General features: G+C 47.9%; 1 long non-coding RNA gene across 1 annotated transcript in view; it reads right to left on the bottom strand.

The window, feature by feature from the left end:
• LOC109281926 (uncharacterized) overlaps positions 1 to 21656 on the bottom strand; it is a 72039-nt gene extending 50383 nt beyond the window's left edge. The window contains exon 1 of the long non-coding RNA XR_009456202.1: positions 21563 to 21656. This is a non-coding gene — a long non-coding RNA (uncharacterized LOC109281926). The remainder of the gene's footprint in view (positions 1 to 21562) is intronic.
• Positions 21657 to 22909: the final 1253 nt, after the last annotated feature.

Below are 22909 nucleotides of genomic sequence, written 5' to 3'. Positions count from 1 at the left end.
TTTCTCCCCAGCACCACCTGGGGTAATGAGGAACAATGGTCATAAGCTGATGGAGAATAGGTTTAGGTTGGAGATCAGAAGGCAATATTTTACAGTTAGGGTGGCCAAAATCTGGAACCAGCTTCCCAGTGAGGTGGTCCTCGCCCCTACCTTGGGCATATTCAAGAGGAGGTTGGACGATCACCTGTCTGGGGTCTTGTGAACCCAGCATTCATTCCTGTCTGTGGCAGGGGGTCAGGCTAGATGATCTGTTCAGGTCCCTCCTGGCCCTAGCTACTATGAAACTATGATACTATGATTCACCTGTTCCTCTTTTCCTCTTCTGCCTGTTGAAAAGCTGTTTCAAAGTGTTGAGGTCCCTCCCAAAGAGCTTTCCTCCATTTTGGTTGGTCCTGAGCAAGGGTCTCCCAAGTGTTCATGTGGATGTTACACCTCTTCAACTTTGCCTTCAGGGTGTCTTTAAAGTGCTTTCTTTGCCCTCCGCTACTTTATTGTCTTCTTTCAGCTGTGAGAACAAGAGTCTCTTTGTAAGGTGGGAGTCAGGCCTGTGAACAACATGACCTGTCCACTGAAGCTGGTTTTGGATGATCATGGCCTCAATGCTGTTGGAATTTGCTTCGGCCAAGATGCTGATGTTTGTGCATCTATCCTCCCAGCTCATCCGAAGGATCTTGTGAAGGCACCATTGGTGGTATTTTTCCAAGCTCTTTAGATGTATTCCGTATGTAGTCCAAGTTTCTGAGCCATACAGCAGAATTGGAATGACAATGACTTGATAAACCAAGAGCTTCATTTCAGCAAGGATGTCATGATTTAAGAAGACTCTCCTACTCAGATGGCCAAAGGCTGCACTCGCATATTTCAAACAATGTTGTATTTCCGCGTCAATGCCTGCCTTTGATGAAAGATGGCTTCCAAGATAGGCTAAGTGATCCATGTTCTCCAGCAATTCTCCATTGATTTCAATGGTGGGTGGGGGGAGTGTTGTTTCTCCATTTGAAGCAGGTTGGTAAAGGACTTGCATTTTCCTGATGTTTAGAGTTAGGCCAATACTCTCATTGACTTCCAAGAATACATTAAAAATGGTTTGGGGGTCCATTTCAGATTGAGCAATGACAGCATTGTCATCCACATACTGGAGCTCCATTATGGATGTTGTCATGGTCTTTGTTTTGGACTTGAGTCTGTTGAGGTTGAAGAGTCTTCTGTCCATCCTACACAATTTCAATTCCAGGTGGGAGCTTTCTGTCGACAAGGCACATTATGGTGGAGATGAAGATGGAAAACAAAGTTGGAGTGATGACACAACCTTGCTTCACTCGTTTTAACCTCAAATGGTTCTGTTTGATACCTGTTGCTGAGAACCCTTGCTGACATGTTATCATGGAGAAATCTCAGAACACTGATGAACTTGTTTGGGTAGCCAATTTTGGACAGGATTTTCCATAGGTCTTCATGGTTTACAGAATCGAAGGCTTTAGAGAGGCTGATGAAGGCCAAATAGAGAGGTTGATTTTTGCTCATGACACTTCTCCTGGATTTGATGTGCTGTAAAGATCATGTCCACAGTTTCTCAAGATGGTCCAAAACCACTTTGAAATTCTGCAAGAATTGCTTCTGCAAATGGGAGAAGGCGGTTAGCGAGGATATGGGTGACGACTTTCAACAATGGCCAACAATGAGATGCCTCGGTAGTTTCCACGTCCCCCTTCTTGAAGATAGTAACAATCAAAACATCCCTTAGGTGGCTGGGATTTCTTCCTTGTTCCAGATTTTAAGGAAGAGGACATGAAGCTGACACGTAAGTTGTTCTCCTCCTCCTCTGAAAATCTCTGCAGGTATTCTGTCAACACCGGCTTCTTTGTTATTCTTCATTTTCCCAATAGCACTCCTGACCTCTACCAGGGTCAGCAGCAAACCAAGGTCTTCTCTGATTGCTTTTTGTGGACAGTTGTTGATCTTATCTTCATTGACAGTTGAGTCATGATTCAGAAGGTCCTGGAAATGTTCTTTCCAGTGAGCATTGATGGATTCGCTGTTGCACTGCAGTGGGTGCTGCAGACATGTTCCAGGCCTGGTAGTACCCTGTACCACCTGTAGGTCCCACTCCAGCTGGCCCCAGGCCACCCACAGCAGCCTGCCTGGACCCCACTGCTGCTGGCACACCATTGTCATGTGCCTGCCTGTCTTGAGCTGTGCTCCTTCACTGGGTGCTGTACGTAGCTGCCCAGACCTGCCAGCACTCAGACTGTCATGCAGAGGCCCAGTGAGCCATCAAGGGAGCCATGCTGGTATCCTCCCTGATGCCACATACTGCCTCCTGGGGCCACAGCTGGTTCCAGGAGGAGACCATGAACCTCATGGTGCTGTGGGGTGAGTCTAAGGTTTCATAGTTTCATAGTTTCATAGTTGGTAGGGTCGGAAGGGACCTGAGTAGATCAAGTCCAACCCCCTGCCATGGAAAGAAAGAGTACTAGGGTCAAACGACCCCAGCAAGGTGTTCATCTAGCCTCCTCTTAAAGTCCCCCAGGGTAGGAGTCAGCACCACTTCGCTTGGAAGTTGGTTCCAGATCCTAGCCGCTCTGACAGTGAAGTAGCGTCTCCTGATATCTAGTCTAAATCTACCCTCTGCCAGCTTGTGACTGTTATCTCTTGTCATTCCTCGGAGTGCTCGGGGGAACAGGGACTCCCCTAATGCCTGCTGGTCCCCTCTGACTAGTTTGTAAATGGCGAATAGATCCCCCTCAGCCTTCTTTTGTGGAGGATGAACAGGTTCAGGTCCCTTAGCCTCTCCTCATAGGGCCTGTCCTGCTGCCCCCTGTTCATGCGAGTGGCCCTCCTCTGGACCCTCTCCATGTTGTCCACATCCCTCCTGAAGTGCGGTGCCCAGAACTGGACGCAGTACTCCAACTGCAGCCTGACCAGTGTCGCATAGAGGGGGAGGATCACCTCCTTGGACCTGCTTGAGATGCATCTGTGGATGTATGACAAGGTGCGGTTGGCCTTCCTGACCGCGTCCCCACACTGTCGGCCCATGTTCATTTTGGCATCGATAATGACTCCAAGATCCTTTTTTGCCTCTGCACTGACAAGAAGGGAGTTCCCCAGCCTGTAGGTATGCTGCTGGTTCTTCCTCCCCAGGTGCGGTACCTGGCATTTGTCAGTGCTGAAACCCATCCTGTTCTCATCCGCCCACCTCTGTAACCTGTCTAGGCCCGATTGCAGCCTATTCCTCCCTTCTAGCGTGCCCACTTTCCCCCACATCTTAGTGTCGTCTGTGAATTTGAACAGAGTGCTTTTTACCCCCTCGTCCAAGTCGCTGATGAAGATGTTGAACAGTGCAGGCCCGAAGACTGAGCCCTGGGGGACCCCAATGCCCACATCCCTCCAGGTCAAAAATTACCCATCCACCACCACTCTCTGGGTGCGGCCCTCCAGCCAGTTAGTGACCCATTTGACTGTGTAGGTGTCAACACCACAGTCCCCTAGTTTTTTAATGAGAATGGGGTGAGAGACAGTGTTGAAGGCCTTCCTAAAGTCTAGAAAGACTACGTCCACTGCTACCCCTGCATCTAAGGATGTTGTGACCTGGTCATAGAAGGCCACCAGGTTGGTCTGACAGGACCTGCCTCTAATGAACCTGTGTTGGTTGCCCCTAAGAATAATCTCCCCTGCTGGCCCCTTGTGGGCATGCGCCATGATAATTCTCTCAAAAAGCTTACCCAGGATCGAGGTAAGACTAACTAGCCTATAGTTTCCTGGGTCCTCCTTCCTCCCTTTTTTGAAAATGGAAACCACATTGGCCCTTTTCTAGTCCTCTGTCACCACACCAGAGCACCATGAGTGCTCGTAAAGCCATGCCAGGGGTCCCGCAATGACCTCTGCTAATTCCCTCAGCACTATGGAGTGGAGATTGTCAGGACCAGCTGATTTAAATACATCCAGTCCCTCCTGAAGTTCCCTGACTATATCCTCACTGACCCTAGGTCTGGGCGCACCTCCCCTGGGGTCTATAGGGGTCCTGGTCAGGGGGCTGACCCAGTTCCTGCTCAGGAAAATGGAGGCAAAGAAATTGTTAAATATGTTAGCTTTGTCATCTGGTGTGACGACCAGATTTCCTAGCGTGTCTTGCAGAGGCCCCATGTTACCCGGTACCTTCTGAGCCAGTTTGCACAAAAGTGGGTGCTTTGCTGCACACATCTATGAGGGCCTATCATGCTGCATGCAGGAGTGCAGGCACAACCAGTGGGTGTGCCAGTGCCACATAAAGGTTAAAGCCTTGCGGGCACAATAGGTCACTGTCACTGGCCACAACTGCTAGGCAGGGGTTGCCTGCAATTCCATGCCCTTTATATGGCAGCTGGATGACATTCTTGTGCATCAGGACCCTGACTGGAGCCGTGCCATCTACTCGAGTACAGGTAGCTTGCCTGAGCCTCTGTTTCAACCTGGTGCCGGGGGAGGGCCCCTCAGGCCACCAGGAGCCTGTCCCACTGTGCTCCCTGCCCCAGGCCTCATCCTGCAGCTCCAGGAGCCCAAGCCAGTGCCTGCCCTGCCAGCTCTGGGTACACAGCCCCACCCAGGAGGCTGGGCTGGCCATGGCACTGCCAACCCTCAGCAGCTCCAGATCCTCCCTGGAGGGGGCTGCCTGGGCAGCTGGATGCTGTGCCCCTGCACTCTAAGACACTGCTGGGGTCTGCACATCCTTGCCACCAGCAGGGACTGACTTGGGCTGCTGGGCACACTTGCCATGCCCACCTGGTAAGCCCTGCACTGGGGGAAGAACCCTCCCTGCCCCCCCGCCCGGCTGCACTCCCCTGGTCCCAGGTCCCCCCACCGCAACTAGGCAGGCATGGTCCAAGGAAAGAATGTGTTGATGCTGGCAGCAATGTTGTCTTTGGCTATGAAGGCAGGGATGTGTAGTGCAACTACAGGTAGGCCTCAAGGTGGCAGTGTGGGCTTGCCCTCTGCGCTGTTGAAGCTCAGGGTCCCATGCCATGTTTGCAGTCCACCTGCCCCTGTGGAGTAAGTGGGAACAGCAGGCTTGGCCAGTGGTCACCTGTGCCAGGGTCTGCCCAGTCAACTTGCTGTGGTCCATGAGCACTGTACACATACAGCCCCTAATCTGAGGCTGGGCAGTACACGTTAGCTCAGAAATGTTGCAGATGCTCACAAACAACCTCTTTATCCTGGCTCTGTAGGACCTGCAGCTGTATGCAGGGTGGGGAGGCATCAGTTGGCAGCTGGGATGCACCTTCCAAGTCATCAGAAGTCTTGGAGCCTTGTTTACACACCAGCATTGGCAGCACAGGATCCAGGACCAGACTTCTGGGCAAGGCATGTGGAGGATTTGCCTGCAAGCAGGAGAGGGACACTTGCGAGGTACAGCGATGCATATGAGGTGATGAGGGACCAGGTAGACCAGGAGTTCTGGGTCAGACTCCTGGCCCTCAAAAGAGGCACCGGGAGGCCCAGGAGTGGCAGGCTGCCCTGGTGACGAAGACAGTGGAGGCCACCAAGGAGGACTGCTGGGTGCTGGATACTGTCCTGGCCCTAACAATCACCTTCATGCCACCTGCTGTGCTGCCTCTGGCCCTAGCCCTGCCTGCCCTGTGGCAGCCACCCACCACCCAGAAGCAGGCTTTGCTGTAGGCCTGGGCTGAGGTTCAGTAGTATCTCCACTGGCCATGTGCCCCACCAGCCAGCCCCCCTGCCTAGGCCCAGCTCCACCACTCACCCTGGCTCCATGTAGCCCTGGAGCAGAAGCTGGCTCCAGCAGGACCAGGACTATGCATAGGCCCTGTTTGCCTGACCTGCTGGCTGCAGGAGAGGGAGCTGTCCATGCCAGCTGAGCTCCCTACCACTTGCCAGCCTCACTGCAGCATGAGCACCCACGGGGGTACAGCCAGAGGCTGGGGTGCTGGGTGCCTGTCCATGGACTCTGCCGCCTAGGTGCCCCCACCCCATGGACCCCCAGGAGGACACACACTATGAAACATACCACCGGACATAGTCTTTAGGGGGAAGATGTTACTTTATTGGTGGTAGGAGGAGTGTGTAGTGGAGGGACTTTGTGGGGAGGAGCTCTGTTGTTGGGGAGGGAGTGGGGGATGGAGATCTGTGTTTGCACAAGGGAATAAAGTGCTTTTCTGAGCACTATCTGCAGTGAGTGTGGTGCTGGGGATGCACAGTGGGGCTGGAGTCCATGGCCAGCAATACAGACAACCTACAGCGGGGAGTGCAGGAGGCAGTGGTCTACCAGCACCTCTCACACCCAGTGCCCTGGCCCCTGTTGGCAGGTGAGCAGCTTGTCTGGGGCCTTGATGAGGGCAGGACGGGATGACCCACCACTGTCACTGCTTCTGGCACTCCTGATGCCAGGTGTCCTCCGTTCGCTATGCCTCCTGCACCCAGGCGTCACAGAAGAGCTTCCTCTGGACCCCGCAAATGTTATGCAGCACACAGGTTGCAACAATGCCCTGGGGGATGTTGGCCTCAGCAACTTTGAGGCAGGTGGTAGAGGTGTGCCAGCCTCTCTTCAGGCAGCTAAAGGTGCACTCCACCAGCGTGCATGAGTCTGGCCCCGGTACCTGCTGAAGTGTGCTTGGTGGGGGGTCCAGCTGGCTGGAGTAGGGCTGCATGAGCCAGGGGAGGAGTGGGTAGGTGGGGTCTTCAGTGAGGAGGGGCAGGACCGCCATTGTGCCTAGCTGGAGGTCTGGCACCCCTGGTATAAAGCACCCACTCTCCACCAAGTCTGGCAGGGCAGAGTTGTGAAACACATGGTCATCGTGGGCACTACCCGCTCAGCATGTTGGTGAAAGCATCATGGTGGTTGATGACAGCCTGGAGCACAATGGAGTGGAAGCCCTTCCAAATGTAGTAGGGGCAATCGCTGTAAGGTGGGCAGGTGATAGGGGTGTAGGCCCCTATCCAGGGCCCCTGTACACTGGGCAAAGCCCAGGGTATGGAACCCCACCACCACCTCCAGGGGGTTGTGAGCCTGGAGCACGGCGTGCCCCAGCATATCCTGGAAGGCACTGCACACCTCCAGAATAGCCTTCCCAGCAGTCACTTTGCCCACGCTGAAGAAGTGGCTGACAGAGTAGGCTGGCAGGTGTGGCCAGCTTGAGCAGGGCAATGGCCATCTGCGTGTGGGGTGGTGTCCTGATGCTCCAAGTGCAGGTGGGGCTGGTCAGGGAAGTCCTAGAAGGTGGCCTGGGTTATCCGGAACACTACAGCCACTGCTTGTCATCTCAGATGGACTGGATGATGTGCAGCCACCTGTCCTGGCTAGCTGGGTAGGCCCAGAGGTGGTGGGGCTGGAGGCCCAGTACCACATGGATGGCACTGGTGGTGGCATCCAAGTGCACATCGTTAGTGTCCCTGCCAGGGTCTGGGCAACACCAGCATGGTGGCAGGGGGCCTGAGATGCTGCAGTGAGCCTGGCCAGGTGGCTGTGCCATGCTAAGGTGGGGCAGCAGGGCCGACTGATCTGGACCAGGCAACAGCCACTGCAGCAAGGCAACACAGTGAGCAGGGTGGCCAGCACGAGCTTGGAGCAGTGGAAGTTGCTTCCAGAGCCAAGGGATGGAGCAGCCATGGTGTGGTGAACAGAGGCTCTGTAGGCTGCTCCAGGCCAGGAAGACAGGTGGCCAGGGAGCAGGGCTGCCTTTTAGAAATGACCACCAGCCACAGGCAGCTGTGGCTGGAGCCTCCAGCTCCCTCCCCGCTGCCGCAGTGACTGGCCCATTTCTGTGGCCATCCTTGACTCCATGGAATTGCCAATGACAAATGTGCACATTTACTCTGATTTCTGTCTGATAGACTTTGGCCAAGCTGTAGAGTTTTTGTAGCACAGGTATGATTGCTTGTACTGTCATGTGCTGGCATTACAATTAGAGGTACACAGATACATCGGTTCCATATTGGATTGGCACCGATATAAAAAAAATTGACAGTATTGGCAATCGGCTTTTTTAGGCTGATGTGGCCAATCACGCCACCAGTAAATACTTCATTCATGTGCACAGCCACAGCGCAGCACGCCCGTGACCAAGAGCACAGCCCAGCACTGTGGAGAGCAACCAGGTCCAATGGGTAAATCTGTTGCAAGGGAAGGGGCATGGGCAGGGTATAGATCAAGGTCCCAGTGGTGAGGGAGGGATTGGGGGTGGGGCAGGGGCAGGCGCTGCACAGCTGTGGCTAGGCATGGGACAGAGCCATGGCTCATCTGCGGTGCATGGCGGGGGGTGGATCCTGCCGTCATACACACCCTGGGAAGGCATGGGGGGCATGCGCCCCAGAACTGCGAGTGGGGCAAGGGTGGGCTGCAGCTGCAGCCTGGGGCCGGGATAGGGCAAGGGCTGCACTCAGGGTGGGCAACAGCAGTGCTGGGAGTAGGGACTATGCAGGGCGCTATGGTGAATTTTGGGGTGGCTGCAGCCCCACGCCACTCCAAGTGCATCCCTGACCCAACCCCCACTGCTGGGAAGAGCCTGGCACTGCCACAGCCCCAGCCCACAGAAGCAGCCTACCCTCACCCCAAATGCAGATCTGGGGGCACACACTTTTGGGGGAAAACTAGTCCCCTGGTTCATTAGGTGGAGGCTCAGACAAACAACAACATAAGTTTAAAGACTTGATTTATTAAAGAATGCATTCTGAACAAACAACTGCCCTGAGAGAAAACTGTCTGTTGTTCTACTTCGCGCGCAACTTGATTATATAGGAAGTATGATATAGGAAGTATGACGACATATGCATAGTAACAGATAAACCAATCCATTAATAGCCACACTCTTCCTATACTAGTATCCTGTTTTTACTAGAATAAGATTGTTCCAGTTTGTGCTTAGCCTAGCAGTTTGGGGTCATGCCCTTTGACTTCCTCATAGCTTAAGCTGGGTACGTGATCTGCTCGCTTACACATAATGGCGATTCGACTCCGTTCTGTTCCCCTTCAACACCACTCCTGCTTTCTGGGGGTGCATGCAGTGGCAGAAGCCGCCATCCCCCGCCACTCTCCATGCCCCCTAGATGAACTGCTTGCAGATCCATCCCCTGCTCTGTGCCAGCTTGGCAGAACCTGACCCAGCACCAGCCCTACTCTCTCCCTCAGTGCAGGGGCCTCGATCTGCAGCCCCACACGTCCCGCTTCCCTCCCCCCACAACAGACTTACCAGCCACGCGCCACTCTCCATGCTGCCCAGCTGCATATTGGAATCGGTATCGGCCAATATGGCTCATTAAAAATTGGCCATGAGTATCAGCCAAAAAATTATCTATTGGTGAACCCCTAATTACAATGCATGACTCTGGTAGATGTAATAGCTGTTCATCATGCAGGTAATTAACACTAATGAGAGCAGTGTGTCAAGGTCCTGAGGGAGGCGGACAGTAACTTCTTGCTGGATCAGATACCAAGCAGGGGCAGGCAACCCAAATATCACCATGCAAGGCTTTCTGAGAAACCATTAACTAGGCAAACATGACCTGCCCAATTAATTTGTTCCCAATGGTGAAGCCTTGTGCTCTGTAGCTCACACTGAGATGACATATAGCCAGGTTGGTGTTGCTAAGATTTTCATTACCCAATTGCCAAGGGGCATGCATAGATGAAATGATATTTCCTGTTTACACCAATGCAACTGCATTTGTGTTTGCATGACCTGGGATTTCCTGCTGCTCTAAAAGTCCATTTAGAAACTTAAGCGAATTCTACTCGGAGATGTGTTAATTTGCCGCGCTCTCCAGTTACGCCGCCCCAACTGTGGATTTGTTCATGCAAACAGCCAGAGACTCCAAAGACTTCTAATTAATCCTCTTCACCATGAGAGGCACTTGTTCTGGCCTTTAGCCGGTAGGTGACGCAGTGTGTTCTTTTTTACTCTCCTTCACTCCTCACCCCTCCCTCCTGCCTGACAGCATGCAGTGGAGTGGCCACAGGTTCAGGTTGGGTCTGCTCAGCAAAATTATTATTATTATTTTAATTTTAACAAAAAGAAATGGGGGAAGCCAATAATCCCTTAATTTACTACCCCCTCTTAATTCCTCTGCCCCCTGCCACCTATAGTGTATGTCCTTCTGTCCCTGCCCATATACCTTCCTGTCCTGCCACCCCCCCCATGTACCTTCCACCTGTGCCCCCTGCACCCCCCCATTGTGTGCTGCCACTGCAATGGACATAGCTCCCAATGACAGCTGCAGCATCACCATAACAGTAAGTTTTTTGAAAGTAGTTTGAAACTCTGGAGTGAGTGCCTATATGACTCCCTTGAATATAGCAAAACTTCTGAACTTCATCGCATTCCATTTCAGAACCATTACCAAAAGTCCAGGGGCAGGAGGCTGCCTGCCAGGCCCAATGCCCAGGATATCCAGTGTCTCAGGTGATATTTAGATAATATGTCTCACCAACCTTGTGTGTATGTGGGGTGGGTGGCAAAAGTCCAGTTTTTCTACTGTGCTCCAAACTCCCCTCTTCTTCTTCTTCCCCCCTCCCTGCAGAAAACTTTCATGGGTGGAACTCGCTGGAGGCGGCAGCCAGTAATGAATGAAGGGAATGAAGAGAGTGAAAGAAAGACCTTTATGTGCAGATTTGCAGTTTCTATTTGTATTTTTTTGTTATATTTTGGATATATTTTATATTGTGAAGCTGCTGGGGAGGAAGAGCCCATTTTTGAATAAAGTGTTTTATTTTTGCTCTATATGTGTCATGTTTTCTTTTCAGAGACCACACCCATGTCAGCATGGGGATGCTGTGCTTGGAGTTTTTTATTAGGGCTGTGCAAAACTTCAGGTGCCAATTTGATTCGGAGGAGATTTGGCCTGATTTGGTGGCTGAATCTCTGAATCCAAATCAAATCAGGAGACCAATTAAAAGGACTGAATTGATTCAAGGATCAGGCAGTCCCCACCCACTGCAGCAGGGAGATGGACCCAGACACCAAGCTGATAAGTAGGGGGGGGAGGCTGGAGGAGGGGACAACGGGGCAACCCCTGCCAGGCCCCATCACCTGCCTGCTTCCCCAGCTGCAAGGGCCCCCCAACCCACACCCACTACCCCAGACCCCCCTTCCATGGCTGCCCCACCCACCTCTGCTCCCTGGGCTTAAAAAAAAAAGCCCCTACTCACTGAGTACTGCCTGGTGGGGGGGACAATCCCTGCTGCCCCCCCACTGCCCCACTCTATGTGGGGGGGCTCTGTCATGAGCCCCCCAACCCCCCCACTCTCCCAGCCCCGCATGGCTGTCCTGCCTGCCCCAGCTCCTGGCCCTTTAAGAAACCCCCCACCCCCAAAACCCTGAACTCACCAGCTCCTGCAGCAGCCTCAGGGGTTCTGGGGGCTTGTGCAGAGCCCCCACACAGCATGGGATAGTGGGGGGCAGCGGGGATCTTCCCCTCCCCTCCAGACAGGAACCAGTGAGTGCAGACTTTTTTTGTTTTAAAGGGCCAGGAGCTGGGCAGGTGGGGCAGTCATGGCAGAGCTGGGAGAGCAGGTGGGGAGATGGGGGGGCTCATGGCAAAGCCCCCCATGCAGCATGGGGCAATGGAGATTTTCTCCCATTAGGCAGGCAGTGGCGAGGGGGGGGGCTCCCCAAAGTGGTGGGAGCTGGGACGGGCAGGGCAGCCATTGCTGGGGCTGGGAGACTGGACGGGGGATGGGCCTGTGTGATTTGAAGATTTGGCTGATTAGGTAGCATCCAAATCTCCGAATCAGATTTGGCTGAATTGATTTGAGACAGCGATTTGAATCACCAAATTGAATCACTGTCCCCTTGTCATGGGATGTGGTCCCCAGGGATGGCCATGATACCCCTAGGGCTCCTTGGCCATGCCAGTCTTGCACAACAGGCACCCTCTTTCTTGCCCACCACATCTTGCTGGTACTTTTAATATAGGGAGGCTGCCCTTGATCTTATTGTCTGTACACAGTCTTGCTGGACCCCTCTGAACCTTGTGGGACCCCTTGGTGTCCTGCTTCAAAATGGAGGTTTCACAGGACACCCTCAGCCTTATGGGCTAGATGTGTGACTCCAAACCACCCCTTTACCACACCCCAGCCTCGCAGATGGTATTGACATTGTCTTTCCTGGGCCTTGCTATAACTTGGCCCCTTGTCCTCACTGGGCTCTCCACAGCCCTGTCTGTACCCCACACTGGCACCAGGCTCTCCACAGCCCCGTCTCTGCATCCCACACTGGCACTGCAGTCCCCATACTGTAGCAGATCCCCCAATGAGGCCTCCTCCTTCCCCAATAGCCTCAGCCACCAGTCAAACAACTAAAATCTGAGCCCCTGGGTTATAATATAACATAAGCAGATCCAGGTGTGCTCTGTCCCTTTAAAACATCCAGCTTCTCCCAGCACTAAGTGCCTTGCAAGCCAGAGTCTCAGGTGAGCTCCCAGAGCCCCTTAACCCTACCCAGGAAGAACAAACTGCCAAGTCTCTCTCATGAGCTTCTTCTCCAAAAACTCCTTCCCCCTCAACTGCAGACAAAGGACTACAACTCTACTGCCAGCCCTGGGGTTTATATTTGCCCAGGGCCCTGCCTCTCCCAGTCAGCTGACTGGGTGTAGGTGCAGGCTAATTTACTCATTGGTCTGTTACCATAGTAACCTGCACCTGTGGGCTTCTACCTGGTTCTTAGGACGCTCTCCCCAGGCCGTTTCTGCTCTTATGGGAGCAGGCACCTTAGTGCCTTGCGACATCCCTGAATCAGCTGAATCCGAATCCGAAGTGAATACTAACCACTTTGCACAGGCCTGGTTTTCCTGGAGTCATGGCACTACTGGAAAGAGTTGCAAAGAGTTGCAGGGTAGACTGTTATTGGAAGGAGGTCTTGTAAGAAAATAGACTAAACAACCCCACCCACCCCCAGCGGCAAGTAGGCAATCTGCAAAACTTCTCTATGCATGGACCACCCAGGGCCTTAGCCTGCAGCAAGTCTTTAAAGGCTATTTAGCAAGTCTTTAATACATTATAATGCATTTAATATGCAGAGTTGCCAAGGGGTGGGGGGGTTGGGGTTAATGCCTGCTGCCGCAGCTCCAAAACAACTTTTTTTTCCTGACCCCCTGGCAGTTTTTTCTTTGCAGGCTGTAATGTTATGGGAGGTATGATACAAAAATGATTTTTTTTTCCAATGCTTTCTTTGCAATGCAATGTTTTCTTTACAAAATGCTGCATGCAGCACCTTTTGGACCTGGGTTTGCAGACCACGCCCTCCCCCTCCCTCCCAGCCCCCCCCCTGCCCCGCCGCGAGAGAGAGCTCATCAGATTTTGGTCAGGATTGCTTTGTCGTCCCTTGCCATATCTCTCCTCTCAGCCTTCTCAAAGGACAGGGACAAGGTGAGAGGGAAATGAGGAGCAGCAGGCCTCTGCAGAATCAAGTGTATTCAAAGAAAGCATCATTGTGGGCATCATTCTTTTAATCCAAATTCAAGAAATTTGGAATACCTTCTTCTCCTACACTAGCTATTGGCATGTCCTCATCAGATGGGTCTCAGTTACCTCAGGAAGTCACCCTAGCAGGGAGCTGCTAATCAGCCAAGGCCAGGGTTACAAAAAGCACTCTGCTCCCTATAGAGAGGCCAGGAAGTGTTGTGCATCACATGGCTATCCCCAGACTGAGGTGCCTGGAGGGGAGGCCAACCAAGCTGAAATACTGGTCCTGACCAGCTTTGTGTCCAGCCTGGGAAGCTACTCCACTCCCACTGTAGTCCGCAGGTTTGTCATTGCCCTGAAATAGAATAGTTTTTTGAAAGCATATTGTTAGGTTTATAATAATTTGGATTTTTAAGAAGTATTAGCTTTATAGCTGAATATAAGGCATGACCTGTGGCCTAGTAATGTAGCTGACCACAAGGCAGAATGATAGCTAGGCCTTTGTTTGTGTTAAGTAATCATTTTAATTGTAACAAGCATTTTCTGAGTTAAAAAGTGAATCTGTGTCTGTGTGTTAAAAAAAATCAGCTACAGTTAGAAGTAAGATAAGACAGAGAAACCATTGTTTGAGCTTACTGGTTGTGTCTTTGAAAAGTATCTTTTATTGTGTAAGGTTTTGTTAACATAATGTTATTGTTATTTAACTTTTAGCTTTTAAAAAGTGTTAGTTTAGCTTAATAGAAATATGTTGTTATAAAGATTTATAGCGCACCGCCCCAAGTATTGTTTTTTGTTAACCATATAGTCTTGTTTTGTTGTAAGAAATATAAAAAATCGCCTCACCCTTGAGGGGGGGCCATTTTATCTTTTATTGGCTTTGTGGTCTTTGCTCGAGCAAATAAACAGCTGGTTTTTTTTATCCGCGTTGTCTGTTAATCAAATTATAGCTAGACAACGGACCTTAGGGAGGTTTCTCCCACCACAGTTTGGCACCCCAGATGGGACCCGTCTAGCTTGGAGCCTTTGGAGACCTCCACCCCCTGACACCCCAGCACACACCAGGTGAGTTCACCTATTTGGGTCAGTCTCGGGAGGTGGACGGTCCCCTCAGGACCAATAAGGCGGGATCCTCAAGTCGGGTAAAGGAACGGTACCAGCGAGTACCTCAGGTCAGGTATGTTTTTGGTTTCTATCTGGTTTCTGGTTTTCTGGTTTTACCTCTAGAGGTCTCTAAAAGCAGTCTTTGAGGGTATCTGTCTGCTGATCTAAACGCTGATAGAGCCAGCAGCCTCGCCGAAAGGCAAAAGACACAAATATAAGGTAAAAATGCTGTTATAACGGCCAATGACTAGGGTCTCGGACTCAAGACGCCCCTCCTCACGGAGAAAGCCAGTGGGGTCCGAGAACACCGGTTGTTGTACGTAGACAAAACAGCTTCTAGATAAATAAAACTTAAAAAAATAAGACTGCTTGTGCTTGGATATAATCATGGGTTCCGGTCTAGGAAAAGTTATTCCTGATTCACCCCTTGATTTTATGATTAAAAATTAAAAACATTTGGAGGGACGGGCAAAACTGTCCAAGTCTCATATGGCAGAACTCTGTTTAACTAATTGGACGTCTTATACGTCCCAGTTAGATTTAAAAAGACAATGGCCAGAAAATAAATCATTTGACCTAAATCGCCTGGCTGCCTTACAAAAGATCTTGGAGGACCTCCGCCCTGGCCAAATTAGTTATTGATATTTATGGGACAACGTTGCTAACAAGCAATTAAAACCTTTAGCTTCCCAGACCCCTGCACCTTTTCCAAATCTGTTAGCTCCCCTTCTATATCCAAAACCTGCTACACCACCGTCATATTCAGAAGATGATTACAAACCCATGCCTAGGCCCCCTAACCTACCATTGATACCACCCCAAAACATTGCCCCTGGGCCGGCCGAGGGACTGGGAAATCTTCGGGAGACATCACCTCGATTGCCTCTCTCAGAATCCCCGAGTCCCGGATCTGGAGATGGGTCCAGAGATCCCTCTCCAGATTCCAGTTCTACTCCGATTTCAAATCGCACTCGTCAAAAATTGTCTAAGCCTGAACTTCAGTTACCTCTAAAAAAATACCTTGTGCCTGGCGAGGGTGGAGAAGTTATCAGTCACTGGACACATGCTCCGTTCTCCACCACAGACCTCTTAAACTGGCAAAAAAACACCCCCAGGCTCAGAGATGATCCTGAAATAATTCTAAAACGCTTCAAAACCATTTTCATGACTCATAACCCCTCCTGGTCAGATGTCATGCAGCTTCTCGAAAGCCTCTTAACTATGGACGAAAAGACTCAAGTACTGTGCCATGCTGACCAATTTCTAGCCGATCAGCCCCATAAAAACCACCCCATGCCTAATGGCGTGCCCAGGCAAAATCCGAATTAAAATTACAATCAGGAAAGGGGACAAAATTCAATACGAATGCTAAAAGACAGCATTTTAAAAGGATTAAAAAAAACAAAAAATAAAACTACAAACTGGTCCAAAGTGACAGCTACTGTTCAGGGTCCCAAAAAACACCCTTCAGACTATTTTAAAAGACTCTATAAAGCTATACGTCAATATAAAAACATAAACCCCGAGACACCTGCCACTTTGCCTGTGTTAAGACTTATATTCATAAGTCAGGCTAGCAAAAATATTAAAAAAAAGCTTCAACATAACACTGAGGGTGTTGAGGACAAATCCATGACAAAAATCTTAGCCATTGCTACTAAAACTTTTAATAAAAAAAAAAAAACAACAACAAAAAAAAGATCAGTCCAACATTCGCATGTTGGCAGCAGTAATACAGCCCACAAATGCCTATAAAACCAATCTGCCCCGTGGCCCGAGGCCCTTTGTGCCTAGACAACCGGGCCGTACCTACCAACCATACGGGCCCGACGTATATCATTACTATAAACAGGAAAGACACTAAAAAAGAGAATACAAGTTAAGACCAAAAAGATCCCCAAGTGATAACCCTGAAAATCAAAAATTCAAAAACCCTCAGTTCACTACTGTTACCCCAGATCTTGCTCAAAACCAATGTGACGACTGACGTGATGAGGGAGATTCTACATGCCACTTTCTGCAACTATCCTCTGTCCAACCTAAAGAAGTCACCCTAAACTACAGTGCTCAAGATCCCCTAATACCCTTAAAGATAAAAGAACACGTCTACGAGTGCCTGCTAGACACAGGGGCAACATTTTCCAGTATTTCCAAAGGACATCTTTCACCAAGTAAAAAACAAGTCACTGTTATAAAAATTAAAAAAAAACCCTTCCGTTGCTCATTTTCACAACCCACAAATATAAAAATTGGCCCCCTCTCAACAAAACACTCTTTTCTTCTAACAACTGGCCCTGTTAACCTTCTTGGACGGGATCTTCTTTACAAACTACAAGCCACTATACAGTGCTCACCTGACGGAATTATTCTAACGTTTCCATCCTCCCTGGTCCCAATGATAGCCACAGTGCTTACAGTTACAGAAGACTCGAGCTTACAGTCTCTTCCCCTTGTTCTAAAAGAAAGGGTACCCCCAGAGCTTTGGGGCCTCACCTCCAGCTCAGTGAGACTCCTAAAATCTGCAGATCCTGTCAAAATTCTAATTCGTACCAATCTTGAGCCACCTAAAGTACCCCAGTATCCTTTAAAAGCAGAAGCTATTGAGGGACTCAAGCCTTTAATTAAAGATTTTTCTAAACAAAAAATTTTAATTCCCTGTCAGTCCCCCTATAACACACCTATACTTCCAGTAAAAAAACCCAAGCCTGGTCCAGACAAAAAACCTGTGTATCGTCTGGTTCAAGATCTCAGACAAATTAATAAGTATGTCATTCCTCGACACCCGGTTGTTCCTAACCCCAATACTATTTTAACTACAATACCCCCTGACACTGCTTTTTATACCGTAATAGACCTCTGTTCTGCTTTCTTCAACATCCCCATCCACCCTAAATCCCAATATCTTTTTGCCTTCACCTGGGGTTCTTCTCAACTGACCTGGACAAGGTTACCCCAAGGATATGTAAAATCTCCCAACATTTTTTCTCAAATTCTTCACAAAAATTTACAAGATATTACTTTTCCTAACTCTTCATCCCTTCTAATATACGTGGATAATTTACTGTTATGCTCTGCCTCATCAAAAACATATATTCAAGACACCATCATTTTACTCACTGCACTAGCCGCCAAAGGCCACAAGGTATCACCAAATAAGCTTCAGTTTTATAAATCCACTGTTAAATACTTGGGCCACATTTTGGAGCCTGGCCAAAGACGCCTGAGTAATAACAAAATCCAAGCTATCCTAAATATTCCCAAGCCTATAACAAAGCGTCAAGTTCGAGGTCTGCTGGGAATGGTGGGGTTCTGTCGCTCCTGGATTCCAGCCTTCAGAGAGTTAACCAAACCACTTGTACAGCTTACTACAAAAGAGACAAAAGAGCCAGTCTTTTAAAATCATAAAGCTGCCCGTAGTTTCAATAATATAAAATCTGCTTTAACTTCTGCCCCTGCCCTAGGGCTACCAGATTATCAAAAACCTTTCACCCTCTTTGTCCATGAGCGACTAGGAATAGCCTCTGGGGTACTTACTCAACCCTTAAAAAACACCCAATGCCCGATAGCTTACTTCTCTACACAATTAGATCCAGTGACAAAGGGGGGAATAAGCTGCCTTCGTACAGTGACAGCAGCTACAATCATAATCGAAAAAGCCCGGGAATTAGTCCTCGGATATCCCCTTATCCTCAAGGCTCCACATGCAGTTGCCCTACTTCTACTCCAGAAAAATACTCAACATTTTTCTCATCAGAGAATAAACAAGTATAAAACCACACTTTTAATGGCTACAAACCTGGTCATAGAAAGATATAATACCCTGAATCCGGCTACTCTATTACCTCTACCCAGCGACGAAAAACCAGACTCCCACGATTGCCTTCAAGTTACAGCATTTTCAGACAAACCCAGGGTAGATCTTAGTGACCTACCCTTAGACAACCCTGACTTGATTTTTTTTATAGATGGCTCTTCAAAATTAATAAATAGAGTTAAAAAAATGGGTTATACAATAATAACTCCATTTAAAATACTTAAAGCTAAACCACTGCCTGGACAGTTGAGCTCGCAGGTGGCTAAACTTACTGCCCTTACACGAGCTTGTCAATTAACATCGGGCCACTCTATAAATATTTAAACTGATTCTAAATATGCCTTTAAAATCTGTCATGCCACTGGACAATTATAAAAACAGAGAAGATTTATGACAGCTTCTAAAACTAAAATATCAAATACTAAACAAGTTAATGATCTCCTACAAGCTATAATGTTGCCAAAAACATTAGCGATAATACATTGCCCAGCTCATACCAAAAAGGGAAATCAAGTCTCAAAAGACAATGCCCTGGCCGATGCTGCAGCTCAAACAACAGCCTTACAACCACTATCCGCCCTAGCCTTCCAAGCTCAAATTCCCCAGTCAAAGGCATATTTAAAAATATTGCTAGAGCCAAAAATATACGAGTCTACACCACCTTTAAAACAACAGAGATAAAAAGCGGCAGGAGCCACCTATAAAAAAGACGGAATATGGTGATTGCCAGATAAAAGGATAGTGTTACCTAAAGCAGCTCTTAGACCCTATCTGCAACAACTCCATCAAAGCGAGCATTTAGGTTATAAAAAACTTGCCACTATCACTAACAGGCTGTTCTATGCACCCGGAGTCTACCAGAAAACAAAAAGGCTTTTAAAACACTACAATATATACAAAAGGTTTAATATCAAAAAAAAAAAAATCAAGACCCCCTGGGGCCCGCCCCTGGGCTTATACTCCCTTTAAAAGACTACAAATAGATTTTTCTAATATGCCTAAAGACAATGGATACAAAAACCTCCTAATAATTGTTGACCAACTCACGGGATAGATAAAAGCTTTCCCCACCAGAAGAGCTACAACACAACAAATAATAAAAATACTCCTTAATAAAATTATACCCAGGTTTGGTCCTCCACATATCATTAAAAGCAATCAAAAATCACAATTTACTGCTAACATAAATAAAACACTGGCCAGCTGCCTAGAAATAAAATAAAAATTCCATACCCCTTAACACCCAGAAAGCTCAGGACAAGTAGAGAGAATAAATCAGACCCTGAAACAAAAAATTAAAAAGCTATGTGCTGAGAGCGGGTTAAAATGGACTAAGATTCTCCCACTGGCTCTTATGTCCATCAAAACTACCCCCAGGAAAAAACTAAAGCTCAGCCCTTACAAGCTGCTGTTTGGACACCCTGTTCCCCAACATTTCCCCTTATTACCGGCTCACACTTCTTCTCTTTTAGGCGATAAAGGACTCACCTCCTATATTTTATCTCTACAGTCTCAGTTAAAATCTCTCCATAGATATACTGCTTTAAGCCAACCCCTCCCTGCCGATGTCCCAGCACATCACATCCAGCCTGGAGACTGGAAATATATAAAAACTTAAAAACGGTCTCCCCTTAAACCTAGGTGACAAGGACCGTATCAAGTCCTCCTCACCTCCCACACCGCCATAAAAATAGCAGAAAAAGACAACTGGATTCATTATACTCATACAAAGAAGACAGAAGTTTCACCCGAGCTCAGGATCAACTCCAACGCGAGCTTCCCTGACCTGAAAAAAAAAAAGCCAGAAAAAGACGACTGCGGACTTCGTGAGAACACCGCACGCCCACCTGACCGCGACAAGGGTGAGCCAAAAGCAGACAAAAAAATAAAAACAAACACCTCCTGGACCTACAGCCCGTTAGATAATATAAAACTCAAACTAACCAAGGTCCACTAATAAACTGTCACCCTTTTGGGGTCCTGCCCAGCCCAGAAAACACCAAACTCCAAATACTACATCCTCTAGACACTTTTAAATCAGCTAAAACCGAACACTTTGAGACTATAACATGTCCCAGAAAATCAGTTATTAGAGCTACAGGGTTATACATACTGTTTGTGCTGATTTTAGTTATAATATGGTTTTTATAACTATGTTATTTCTAATCTTTCTCTTTGCTAAAAAAATAAGTCTCTCACAGGGGTCGGCTATAGCTGCCAGTTGCTGCAGATGTGCTAATCCTGGTGCCCGAGGTTTTCCTGTCTAGATAAGCGATTCAATCAAACTCTCTGATATAGACGAAAAGGTCAACATTGCCCGTTGATATCCTCCCTCACATTGCTATAGTTCAGCAAAAGTTCGGGTATTTACTTATAAAACAGAATATTATATAAAGCCTAGCCACCCAGTTTTCAGACAATTTGCAGAGTCTCCTCAGGCTAAGACTACTCTTAAACCTAATGTTGCCCACATCTCTGATAATAATATATACCTCCAATACGTTGAGAGAGCCGCTAAAGCAAAAAACCAAAATAATTGTTGGATATACAGTCATTTTCCTCTCCACACTCAAGGAGACATTCCTATGACTCCCATCCCCTTGGGCCCCATCGAGTCACTTTTAAACCCCTCTAATAACCAAGCTTGGGACCAAAGTCAGCAGGAGTTCCTTTTAATAAAGCCTGTTGTTAGAAATTGGTGTTTCTATATAAACTGCTCAATATCAGACTACATTAATTTAGACACAAGCATATGTCACCACTATTTTACTAGTTCTAATAAAAAAAACTGGCATAATAATAACACAGCAACTCCTACCTATTACAGCTCTTACAATGATTTCTACAGCAACAAAAATTTAACCAAGGACACTAATCCTATCTACACCCCCATCTCCTCTTTAAATAATACCTTGTGATATTGTTTATACACTGATACCTCCCGGGGACAATGCTTCTTCAATAAAACTACAAATCCTTCCTTTAAATCAAAGAATAAACGCGGGGTGCTAGGGTTAAAAAACGGGGGCCGAATATCTCCTAAATATTCAAACCTCACTGCTTTAAAAGGACAATACTGGGTCTGTGGCTCCCACGCCTACCATAAAATCCCTGCCAAAGGAAAAGGTATCTGCTATCCAGCGATGCTAAAACCCTCTACGTCCTTTGCCACGCACCTTCCACGGGGCAGGTGGCGAAACAAGAGGGATTTGCAAGAAAGCCGTGATATAGTAGATAAATATCAAAAAAACTCCGCTTACCAAAGGAGTGTTAGTCGGGTGTTCTTTAGCAGGTATACTCCCAGGAATAGACACTGCTTGTCTTGGAAGATTTACACTTCGCCTACAAGCTGTGATAAAAATCATGGCTCATGAATTCAGTGAAGGTCACAAGGAACTCTCAAAGGCCGTTGCTGCCTTGGCTGACACCCAAAAAAAACTCAGACAAATGATAATTCAAAACCGTATAGCCCTTGATTTTCTCCTCGCTGCTCAAGGGGGAGCTTGCGCAGTTATCAGACCAGAATGTTGCGTTTGGGTTAACAGTTCTTTTACAATAGTACAAACCCACCTCAATGATGCAGCTGTCCATATCCAAAAAGCCGAAGATATAACAAAAATCCCCAAAGATACATCTCTTAGCTGGCTCACAAATTGGTTACCTTCCCTTACAGGATGGCTTAGACCTTTTGTATTAAGCTTAATAAAAATTGTTATAACTATAATCTGCCTGTTGTGCTGTTTTCAGTGTCTGTGCTCTCTAGGACAACAGTTTATACAAAGACAAATAAAAATATATGTTCAGTTTATACAAATATCCAGCATCAATCATCAAAACCTAACCCCACAAAAAGTTAAATACCTAAAAGTGTGTTCCAAAATTTCCTCTGAAATATTGGAACAAAGTAGGGAATTGTAGTCCGCAGGTTTGTCATTGCCCTGAAATAGAATAGTTTTCTGAAAGCATACTGTTAGGTTTACAATAATTTGGATTTTTAAGAAGTATTAGCTTTACAGCTGAATACAAGGCATGACCTGTGACCTAGCAATGCAGCTGACCACAAGGCAGAATGATAGCTAGGCCTTTGCTTGTGTCAAGTAATCATTTTAACTGCAACAAGCATTTTCTGAGTTAAAAAGTGAATCTGTGTCTGTGTGCTAAAAAAAATCAGCTACAGCTAGAAGTAAGATAAGACAGAGAAACCATTGTTTGAGCTTACTGGTTGTGTCCTTGAAAAGTATCTTCTACTGTGTAAGGTTTTGCTAACATAATGTTACTGTTACTTAACTTTTAGCTTTTAAAAAAGTGCTAGTTCAGCTTAATAGAAATATGCTGTTACAAAGATTTATAGCGCACCGCCCCAAGTATTGCTTTTTGTTAACCATATAGTCTTGCTTTGTTGTAAGAAATATAAAAAATCGCCTCACCCTTGAGGGGGGGCCATTTTGCCTTTTACTGGCTTTATGGTCTTTGCTCGAGCAAATAAACAGCTGTCTTTCTTTACCCGCGTTGTCTGTCAATCAAATTACAGCTAGACAACGGACCTTAGGGAGGTTTCTCCCACCACACCACCCCTGTCTGGTTGCAAACCACTCCCCTGCTCCCAG

This window comes from Alligator mississippiensis, chromosome 13, assembly GCF_030867095.1.
Source record: "Alligator mississippiensis isolate rAllMis1 chromosome 13, rAllMis1, whole genome shotgun sequence".
NCBI classification, from domain to species: domain Eukaryota; kingdom Metazoa; phylum Chordata; order Crocodylia; family Alligatoridae; genus Alligator; species Alligator mississippiensis.
The sequence above is the reverse complement of the archived record's forward strand: the minus strand, read 5'-3'. Positions and strand labels throughout refer to the sequence as shown.